The following is an 11,929-nucleotide window of genomic DNA, read 5'->3' as shown; positions in this document are numbered from 1 at the left end:
AAAAAAAAGTCCCCCTGACAAATAATCTCAATCTCCCTTCCTTTAGTTTAAAACAATTCCCCTATCATATCACTGTCTATCTATATACTATCTATGTAAAAAGTTGTTTTCCCTCCTGTTTATAATTTCCCTTTGGACACTGGAAAGCCGTAATGAGGCCTCACCTCAGCCTTCTCTTTTCCAGGTCAGTGATTGTTTCAGTATTTCTTGTTCATGGGAGAATTAATTCCAAAAACTACTGGATCAGGAAATGTCAAGCCATCATGGTTCATTCTCATACCTAGCCCATAGCTAAAAGATCTGCATAGTTTTAAGCACTATAATTTGCAGGTTTGATTATCTTTCAAAGCAAAACATTTGTAATTATTAAGCTCTTCCTATGTTAAATTTCATCTTTCTTGTGAACTGAAGGCATCAGTGAAGGGTGAAGGTAGAAGAAAAATATTGAAGAAGGATCACATCTTTAGTAGATATCCTTGAAAAATATCTGCAGAGAGACTACAAGAATTGCCAAAGAATGACAAATTTTTGTAACTGTTTTTTCATTCTAGTGTTCAGGGAAAGGAAAGCAAGACATATTCTGTGTGCATTTTTTTTTTCCCCCAGTGGACTATGGGAGATTTCATTATGCTCAGTTTGACTTTAACTACAAAAGCTGTTCATCTGGAGTAAATGTAACTGCAATGACTGTTAACAATTGCTCCGTTTTACATTGAAGTGTTGAGAGCAGAGAAAAGTGGGAGGCTTTATGGAGAGAACATCAAGCAGCCTTGATGTGGAGACTCAATTTTTCATAATGATTTAAAAATGGACATTCTAGTTTAACATAGTTTTCCTGAAAATCTAAGAATTTATGTTTAATACATGTAGTTTAAATATTTTGATAACTGTACATTCTGATCTTTCACTTATCTGTTAGTAAATTGCTAGGCTTTGCTGTCAAAGATACTTGGACTTATACACTTGCCCCAAAACTAAGTTAATATCAAATAATTAGGGAATAGCAAGTGGAAAGCAGTGGAGCATAAAGATCTTTCCTGAGAACTGTTCACTCTATGTCCAGCTTAACCACATGGGTTTTATAAGGATTTTCTCAATCATGCTGAGACATGCTGACAGATAACTCCCATTGAATGAATGTGGATAAGCACAGGATTTCAGAATGTGAGAACAGACATAAGGAGTGACTTATCTTGCACTTCCTTTAGGATGCAGCTTCCTCAGACAAATGGCTGGGCTTGATACCAGCATGTGAAAGGTAGGACTATTAGTTTTCATAAGAGCCCTTCATTTAATAGCTGGCTGTGCAAAATGTGGTTGGTTCTGTCTACACATTGTGATGTCAGACATTTTATTTATCTGCTGAACTTGCATCATGCCATCTGGAGAAAATACCACCTCTGCAAAAAGAAATATAAAAGAGATGTTTTATCCATGGCAGTAGGACTCTACCTGCTTGTTGTTGTTGTTTGTTTTTGTAAGCTGTAGTTCAGAGTTCAGATTACGGCACCTCATTGCATGATGTAATTGTGCCCAGAGGCTGCAATTCTGGTTTGTAATGAAAGGGGAAAAGACTTATGATCTGCTCAAAAAATGTTGGTTCTCTATTCAAAGGCCTGACAACAGAGACTGTCTGATGATTGTTGTAAAGTATATGCTAATTATAAACCCAAATGTTTGGTAATACATGCTAATTTTATCTGTAAAACTTCTAGTTTTATCTGAACATTAGGATTTAGTCATTAATTTTCATTTATTGAAATCTTCACATTCATTGATTATTAATATAAAGTACATTTTATTTATTTCTACTTCTATAAAAGCTATAGTACCATTCACCTATAGCAGGCATTAATTAAGTACGATGTCTTTAGCATTTGTATATACTGATGTTTATCAGCCAACCAATCTGTTCAGTACTATGCTGTGTGAAACCCTTCAGGTCTTGGTACAGAAAACTGAGTCATGGCAAGTAGAAGCAGGGGAAGCTAAGGAGAAGAGTGAGAACCCATACTGAGCTAGTAATATTATTAAGTCTTTGTTCTCCCTGTAATAAAAAGTTGTTTTACTTGCATTTTTAAGGTGTTCTACTTTATGCTGCATATATTTAGTGGACTTTAGAGTTTGCTTTATCTTAAGGTTGCTTTGGATGAGCACCTTATCATCGGTCTTAAGCAGAACACTTCTCTGGGAACATCAGGCAATGTGTGGCTTTCATCATATACCTCAGAATATCATTCTAACAATTAATATTTTAGAGTGACTTTGATTTAAAAAAAAAAAAAAAGTCACAGGAATTTTCCTGGTTTCTCTATGGAAGTGAGGAACTTACCAGCCCTATTTCCAAGAACTTGAATATGCATGCTAACGCAGAAAAGTAACCTTCTAATGAGAGCTCAGGTTTTGTTTTAAAGGAGGTCTGGAAGCAAGCCAAAGTAAAGCTTGTAGTTTACAGGAGCATATGACAAGCCTAGGTTAAAAGGATATTCAAGGAAAATATTTTTCTCTGTGATCGCACTATACTTAACTGCAGTCAGCTTGCTGAGCATGAAAATATATTACTGGTCCCTTCCAACCCAAGCTGTTCTATGATTCTATGATACATCTTTTTAACTAATGTTGAAGATTGACTTTTCAGGATAGTCATTGCACTGTAGGAGAAAGTGAAAATGTAGGGAGAGTTCAGGGGAACTACAGATATGTTCCGTTCTTGTGGAGAATGTGCACAGATGTGTCTTTAGGAAGAAAAGGGGTTGTTCTCTGCAATCACCAGAACTTGAATGAAAGGCAGTATTGAGTTCTTCTTTATTTACTTATTTTTTTAGAATTGAACTTTTCAGGAAAATTGAAAGTATTGAGGAAAAAAAAATAATGTATTTAAGGCTTAAGAAACAAATACTTCTACTTGAGGTATGGACTGCTGTTTCTTTGTTTTTTTTCATCGTGTAGTGCTGATTAATGAATAAGCTCATAGGTGCTATTGTGCCTGTGGATTACCTGCTGCTAATAACTTCATGGCTAAATCATTTTCATAAGTTAAAAATGGTAGAAACTTTACACAGTACTACTTATAAACATATTTATTCAATTTTTTTGTTCAAGTGTCTCCTTTTGACTCATTCTGTCTTGTCAAAGTTGTCATTCTTTCAAATAAAATACCAACTTAGAAACATCATATAGCTCGTCTGTTTTGTTGATAAGCAAAACCATATGAAATTTTGCATATGATTAGATCTGCCAGTTTCCATGGAATGACAGAACTTTTCCCCACCATTCAAACACTAGAATAGAAAACTGTAGTATTTTGGGCTCACTTCTGCAAATTCTTGCCAGTTCTAACAGCCTTTCATCACATAAAATCACTCTGATTTTAAAGGAGGCAATTCCAGGAATTTAGGCTCACTAAAGGCATTCTCCCTCTGTCAGTAATGAACAAATTCCAAAATCCAAATTGTAAGACTGTAATTTTATTTTACATACAGTGTGCAGTAACTCTGAAGAATTTACTGTAATAGTTCTATGACCTCAAAATGAAGAAGAAAGCTACTGCAGGTAAGTAGACATTTACAAATTAGGCTCTCTGTAGAAGTTTATGCTAAATTTGTAAACATAAAGCATTCTTTTGTCACTATAGAAATAATAATTTCAGTTCCATAACTCCTTTGGGTACATTAAAATGAGTCTTTTACTTTTCAGGGTTATGAAAGATCAGCATTTTTAAGTTCCACAGCAATTATCATTGTATTCTTTAATAAGCCAATTTAATGCTGAAGCACGAATGTTTAAAAATGAATAACAAGAATGGATCTCTTAGGGTTTGGAATGGACAGCCTCCAAAGACTCCTAAGCTTATAAATAATAAACCCTAGTAGAAGTTATTTTGAAAAGGCAGCAAGGCAAACATCAGGCATTACTGACAAGGGAAAAAAAAAAAATTGAATCACATATCACATTCTGATCCCATTTGAACTGATGACAGCTTCCTGTTGCTTGAACTTAAAGTTTAACCTTTTGTCATGTACTTTCAGAGCGCATGTGGGCATTCAGAATTGCTAAGACAGATGATTGAAAGTTATACAGAACTTACAAAACATAGTTGGTAGACAGATGGAAAATCTGGAGAAGAATGTTAACCCTAGCACTTACTAGCTGCTCTATCTCTTCCTCGCTAAATTCTTCTCCCAACTTAGGTCAATACATTTAACAGATCAATAACTAGATGGCTAAACAAAGCATGAGCTTCTTCAACTTATAGCATGCCTTGTCTTACCTTTGTGTTTTGTTTGTGATAAATAAGATGGGTTGCTTTACTATTCTGTTCCAAAATTCTCAGCAATGTTACAGGGAAAGGTGACCTCCTCTCAGTATGGATTAGGTTTTTTAAAATGGAAGGCATAGTATGGGGCATGTGAGAAGATGTTACTTGATGTTACTTAAGCAATGTTGATATGACTGCAGGATTGAAGACATCTATATACTAGCTTTAAGCAAACTGTTAAGGAATGTTAAGAGTGGCCATTCCCACAGGTCTCATCCCACAGGTCTCCATCCCAGACCAATGGACATGGCTGCTGCTTTCTCTTTTGCAGGTTCCACCACTAGCGAGGCTAAATGCTTACCCCTGGGACATGCACTTAAACACCTCCAGTCATACAGACTTTTGTAGGCAGAGTGCTGCTTTCAGCAATTAGACGTTGATGTAAGAGCCAAGTCCCAAATCCCTATGATTCTTCCTCCTTTTGGCTGGTAGAGACTGACTTACCTAAATCCTCTCACCTATCCCCCCAGTTGCTGGCACTTCATCCTTGACTGGATAAAGTTAAATGGAGGAGATGCTTTTGTTCTATTTCACTGATCTCCTCTTGACTGTCAAGCACAGATCAGAAGCATGGGAAACATTATAGTGGTTACAATGCTAATTGATGCCAACTTCAAGCATTTTTGGCATAACAGATCTCTATCTCAGATCTTACATTTCTTCCACTAAAATTGGCATCCAGAATAGTTCATCTCCTAAATAGGAAAAAAAATGAAATTCAAATAAAATAAATGGAGGAAGTACATAGCACAGATATGACAGACAGGATTAGTGGCACACAGATCCAAGTACAGAGAGTTATGGGGAAAGGTGAAGTGTGTAGAGGTCCAACTGTCTCCTAAAGAACTAACAAAGAAACATGGCAGTATGATTTGGAAGATCCTTGGCAACTAAGTGAGAGGCGGTCAGACCCTTCTTGAGGAAGGAGGGAGAGGTTGGCAGATGTTAATGAGAAGATGGCATCTAGGGAAGTGAAGGATAGGGAATGATGTAAGAAAACACCACCTTCTACAAAAGCATCAAAAGGCATTCAAAGGAAACATCTGAAATGCTGAATGTCTTGTTTTTGAGCCTTTTCAAGGATTTTATAATCTGTGAGTATAATCAGCATTATGTACTATGCGTTACAAGATGTATTTTTCTTAAGAAGTTTAGAAGGCATCTGTACTAACAGTAAGTATTCATGTAAGTGGCACTGCTCAATTTTACTTGAGCTGTTTGTAATACAAATATTAAGGGCTCCAGAGTGATTTCTTATGAGCTACTGTAATATTCCTGCATTGAATGGAATGTAAATCACAGCAGAATTTCTTCTATGGTATAGTTATATCCTGTACTGGTCACAGCAACAGCATCTAGCCTCAACCAGAAAAGTATTGATTATGTTAAAGAACTAAATTTTGTTCACATCTTATTAATATCTTTGTTAAAGGGGAGTTTTGTTTAGAGACTGTTTCTTTGCTGAGTTGGATTTTTTTCCTCATCTCAGTAGATAACCTGAGAGAATGTGTATGGCTTGAGATACAGCTGTGGATTTTTACAATAGTAGGATGCAGATATTCTGTATTTGAATTTATTTGCAGATGTAACTATTTTGATAAGCAGCATTCAGAAACTTTACATTGTTGCCTAAGTGTTTTTTCGCAAATGTGGAATGGAATCTTGAATTCTGAGACATTGTCGAAAATAATAAATCAGGTGTGATTGTTTATTCACTAACACAGATTAATTGAATAATAAGCAAACAATGTGTACATTTGTTGTTGCTCAGTATAAATTTTAAAAGTCCTGTGAACAACAGGGAAAAAAGTCTTTTTAGAGATAGATATTATCTCCTTTTTTTCACTGACTTTCAGGGCTAGCCTAAGGTTAATATGTGGCTGCTTTATTCTAGTGAGTAGAGGCTTCATACTGGGCTTTTCATTACCTCTGATTTCTTCTAATTTTCACTTTTCATTTTTCTGATTAGGTATGCTCATATCTTAATTTGTTATAGTACTTTCCACATTTTCATGCATATGAAACATCATCTTGGCTGAAGAAAATTGTCTATCTCAGGCACTGCCAAGGGTTTCCTAGCAGGGAGTATAGGGAGCACATGATTCAATCATAGGCAGCATGGAGGACTTGGACCCATCTGTGTGGAAGATCTGCTTCTTAGCACAAGTGTGACTGTTTAAGACATCTGGCTGTTAGAATAACAGATTGCTGGGAAGATTTAAGGAGATACTTGGTGGAGACATGGAGAGCGATTAGACCAGCTTGAGCAATGACTTTCAGTAGCAGTCCATCAAGGCCTTAAAAGTTTTGGAGATCTGAGCATACTATGGGATGAGGACAATGGGATTTGGCCATGAGAAGTTACCTTTCCACTAAAACTGTAACTAGTTTTATTTTTAAAAGTCAGTCATTTTGTCTCCTGAGTTTATAATTGTGGTTTTCAGCATGTGATTATTGGTCTGCAAGGGGAGTAGAAAGAACAGGCTATGAACACGTTCTAAGATATTCATGAATGATGAATAAGAAAACAAATTCTAGAGGAGGTTGCATTGGAAAAAATTTAGGCATCTAAAAACATTAGAAGTTCAAAAATCACTGATCTGGAATCTGAATATCTTGATAGCTGAATTACAGGTGCTCAGGCTTTCCTCTTCTTTGCCTTAGTCTTTCCTAAGCAGTTTAGCTTTTGAAAATGGAATTTGTTATTTGCCTTTTGTCTGGCAACCGTGTAACCAACTTCCTCTCCCCATGATGTGTTGCAGGCTAAAAATTTCAGATCACCTAGAGCCAAAGTGCACAGCACATTGTAATGTTGATCCCTGGAAATTTATAGGCCAATCCTGTACCAATTATTATAGTAGTTTTGCTACTGCTTTCAATTGAAGGTCATTTAGAATTGTTATCATTCTATGCTGACCTCAGTTCTAAGTGATATTTTATTTGTTAACATTTATCCCATGTCAAGTATTTGCAGTTATACACAGGGTATTTTATACAAATTGAAGTAACTTTCATAATCGGAAAGCTAAATATTGTTACTAGTGTCAAAGGTGGGAAATGGAGGTATCAGTTATAGTTGGGGTAGGTACAGGGGACATCTGCCAGTGCCAGGGATATTTGTGATGAAGCATGGGGAGAAAGTTAGCAATTGTGGGATCGTGAATTTAACCATAGCCTTTCACCTGTGTCTGGAGATGGCATCTGTTTCCTCCATCTGTTCTATTCCTCTGCTTATCATCCCACATATGATCCCAGGCTGGAAGCTCAAAACAAGGAACAAAAAGAACTTTAATGGAGTTTCAATTAATAGTGTTCTGAAGTCCCCATGCAGCAGGTGGAGTTTCAGTGGGCACATATGGCCTTCTCTGAAGGGGAGGAAAATGCAGGCTGCCATAAACTTTAATATCCTGTGAGGAAGCTTTCCTTAGCAACATTCTATCTAGGATAGGATGGTGTATTGTTTGACGTAGAATTGTAGTGAAAATAAAGTTTAGAAAGTCAATTTCCCTTAAAGAATATCCATTTGGTAGAGCTTTCTGATTTGAAGTAGCATTGCAGCTTCTGCTTAAAATTCCAGTCTCCATAAAACCCAGCAAACAGGAATATGCAAAAATTTTGGCAACCAGGAGTAGCTTACAGTGAGAGAACAATGAGATACATTAAGGGAAAATAACTGGTCACTGCCATAAATATCTTCAGCACTTCTAATAAATCTACTGTATTTGGGCAGCAACTTTCCAGTTCTTGGCAAGCTTGTAGGATGTTCTGTAGTAAAGACAAGAATTTGGAAAACCTCAGGGAGCAATCTTTGCTGCAATCTGTGACAGGTGGTAATACATGCATCTGAAAATGGTTTATGTATTGTAAAAACGTTTCTGAAGAGCAACATGATCCAGGAAGAGCAAAATCACATTTCATAAAAACAGTTAATTTTTCTTAACCAGACAAATGTCAGTTCTGTGCAACGTTTTTCTTTCATTCGACAAAGTTGTGTGATTTATAACATGAGTCATTCCTACATGCAATATTTTGGTTAAAAAAGTCACTTTTACGTGTGAAACATTTCACTCAGACTCAGTGTTGACAATAATATGAAAGAAGAGCTGCTGTAGTGTTTCTTTTCATCATCTTTTTATTTAATCATTGTCACAAATTTGTAATGAGGTGAAACTAAAATAGAGTGCACCTCATGTATATTAAACAGCATCATTGCTAATTAATGCTATTTGACAAAAAAGGTGGTTTAGTTGTTTGGTTTTTTTAAAGCAACTGTATGAGTGTCCATACTAAATTCAGGGAGTGGTTTTTGGTTTAAATTAATGGCAACTGAAAAACAAAATCTGAAGCAGCCAAAATAGTTTTGGTGTTCTGAAAATGAAATTTTTTTTTTTTCCTCTCAAAAGGATGATATCCAAATTCAGCCTGAAAATAGCTATGTGGGTGGCTCTGAAAGTAATACTTCTTATTTCCATGGAAACTACAACAGATACAAAAGAGCACAATAACACTATTTGCAAGAGCAAATTCTCAGCTACAAGACACTTTTTCAACATAGTCACCACGATTAGCCATGGATTTTCACCAGTGATGAACAAGAGCCTGTGTGCTGCACTCATAAGGGTCTATATGGCTGTTCAGAACAGAGCATTGGTGACAGCAACATAAAAGACAAGCCAAGATGCTTCACTGACCGCCTCACTGTGCTCACATCCACTCTTTGGTCTTCATTAACACTCAGCAAATGTTGATCAATTTATGGGTGCCATTGTTTCTGTATGGAGGAATTCCGGTTTGTTTCATATGTACTTCTATGTCAGTTGCCATTTTGTCAGACTGCCCTTCTGTTACAATATGTAATGGAATATTGGCAGGAAGGTTCACCCTCTTCCGCCATACCACCGACATCCTCCTCTGATGTCCTGGGCCCACATAATAAAATAGGAGGCATTATTTTTAGAGCAGTTCTCATATTTTTAAACTGGTGATAAGACACAAAAAATCTTTTGTTTGACACAGAAATAGTTTAGGTTGATTATGATTTTGATGAGAAAGCTGAAAGTTATTTATATAAAAGTCCAAATACATTCTATATTGCTATGTTTACAGGATCACTGCAGGGCTGCTGTGCCTAAAGTTTTCCAGCATAAAGGCAACTAAAAATTCAGAATGCTGCAGTGTGTTGCATGTGTTGCTGAATGTCCTCTAAAATAGCCATATTTTGCTTTTGAAAAACTGTACCACTGTTAAAAAAATTCATTCCTGCATGCCTCTTGTTTTTCATTACCTGTGTTGTCCGCATTTTTTGTAGTTTCCAAGTTACAACAGCATGTGTGAAAGGAATGATTCAAAATACACACAAAATAAACTTCCACAAGTGAAGGTGTTTGGCCTTGATAGGGTCGATGCAAATTTTGCAACTGATGTTAATAGTTAGAATTTTACCCAGTAGTGTCGCAGCCATTTTAGTTCTTGTGAGTAAGTCATCCCATCTAATTTATTATTTTCAATAATACCTCAGAATTCAAGATTTCATTCCACAAATATGGAATGGAAAAATACTTAGGTGATAATGTGAAATGTCTCTGAATGCTATTTAAAACAATTAGAAATTGAGCTAAGAAAAACCTTTGTTCCCTATTGAGAGAGTACATTTGTAAATATATTTTCTCAGTATCCAAGAGATCTCATCATCAGTGTCTTTTGACCACAGGGTAGTTATTTGGTATTCATAGCCCTACTTCATGGTAGATGAAAAACTTTATATCCTTTAACATCATTTTGTATTCTTTGCACATTCAAGATTTAAATAAAAGCTAATCATATTTTTATATGTACTTAGAAAAGTAGGATTGGGCTTCTAATTGTAGAGTATTTCTCTTTCTAATTTAATTTAAATAAATTGTTGTAAGCACAATCCTATCAGACATTTCCAGATCAAAATTTACTTGCCTTACTAATGCAGAATTCCTGTTGAAAACTCTGCACTGAGTAAGAGTAGCATTTGCTTAACCATAAATCTTTGAAAAATGTTCTAATTCACAGCAGGTGAGTTCAGAGATAAGAAAAAGATAAAAATTGTGCCTATTACTTTGCCTTCTATTTGGAGATAATTAAGTTCAGAGAAACTGAAACAACATCAGCTATATTACAGGGTGCCCTCCACACCAGAAAATGAAATTAATCAGTTGTTGCCATATTAAGTTAAAATGAATTACATGCAGAGAAACCCTGTACTTCCATTAGTCACGTCAAGATGCAAATATGAAGATATATATCTTCACATAAATGTTCACAGATAAACAAAATAATTAAATTCACTGCTGTTATGCAACGTATTTTCTCTTAAGTACCTGTTATTTGATTTATGAGAGCACACAGTAGGTTCTTTATCTGTATTTAGGCTATGTTGATAAGAGAATTTAATTTTTGTTAATCTGAGGCATCTGGACTCAGGCAGTCACTCAAGAAAATGTATGTGTTTATGTTTAATGCAAAGAGTCCATCTAAATCTCTCTGTCTGAAGATTTATTTTAGTTTTAATAATGTTCTCCTGAGAGTACAGTTCTGATGACAGGACTTTGCAAATATCAGTCAGAATGATTCCAGTGATGCCAGTTTTGTCCAATGATTAGGAACTGAACGTAAGTTTTATTTTTTATTTATTGAAAGGATTTAACTAATTCATGTCATTCTGAGTTTTTGCTTCATTTTTTTAGATACTTCTAGCAACAGAAAACACGTAAAAAGCACCCATTAATTTATTATAAGTGATTCACAATTTAATTGATTTATTATTCTATTGTCAACTTGAAGGAATGCAAAATGGGAAGGAGTGCATTGCTACATTATAGTGGTAGTGATGTACATAATCAGCTGTGAAATCCTGCACTGCCTGTTGACAACAAAGAATCATGTTCAGCTTGTCTGCCCCATAGTTTACAGTCTAGCATAGGTGTATACATCTACTTTTCTTTTGTGCTGATGTATGGCAACTGGTAGTGGAAGAGACAGAAGACTCTAAGAAACAGGATTTAGAATGGCAGTGGGAACATTTTCATAAGAACTGTTCCCATAAAGGACAAAATTATTGGAAGAAACTACTGGAAAGACTGGTCCTCAGATGTAACGGACATGTAAGAGAACACAAGATGAACATATACAAATTGATGAGTAAAAGGAGAGAAAGATGTGGGGCTTAATTAGGGGAAGGTCAGGTTAGGCAGGAAAAGGTTCTACCCCAAGAGGGTGATTGGGCACTGGCACAGGCTCTGAAAGGCACTGATCATGGCCCCGATCTGCCAGAGTTCAAGGAACATTTGGACAATGCTCTTAGGCATAGGGTTTGAATTTTGAGTGGTCCTATGTGGAGCCAGGAACTGGACTCAAAATTCCTCGTGGGTCCCTTCCAATGAGATATTCTTACAGAAGATCTATGAGATAGCCTTGAGAGTGTTTTCTCTTCACCTACATGAGATTTAGACTACAGTAAACAAATAACAACTAGTCAAAGGAAACTATACTTCATATTTCAAGTTTAAAATAAAAAACTTTGTAAGCTTCAAAAGATCAGATAAATACTGAGGGTATTTCTAGCAGTTACAGTGAATATTA

General features: G+C 35.8%; 1 protein-coding gene across 1 annotated transcript in view; it reads left to right on the top strand.

The window, feature by feature from the left end:
- Nucleotides 1-3,475: 3,475 nt before the first annotated feature.
- TMEM200A (transmembrane protein 200A) overlaps nt 3,476-11,929 on the top strand; it is a 34,562-nt gene continuing 26,108 nt past the window's right edge. The window contains exon 1 of the mRNA XM_010707365.3: nt 3,476-3,552. The gene's annotated coding sequence lies outside the window, so the exon portion shown is untranslated. The remainder of the gene's footprint in view (nt 3,553-11,929) is intronic.

Source organism: Meleagris gallopavo, chromosome 2 (genome assembly GCF_000146605.3).
Source record: "Meleagris gallopavo isolate NT-WF06-2002-E0010 breed Aviagen turkey brand Nicholas breeding stock chromosome 2, Turkey_5.1, whole genome shotgun sequence".
Classification (NCBI taxonomy): Eukaryota; Metazoa; Chordata; class Aves; order Galliformes; family Phasianidae; genus Meleagris; species Meleagris gallopavo.
Note: the sequence above shows the minus strand (reverse complement) of the source record. Positions and strands in the feature narration are given on the sequence as shown.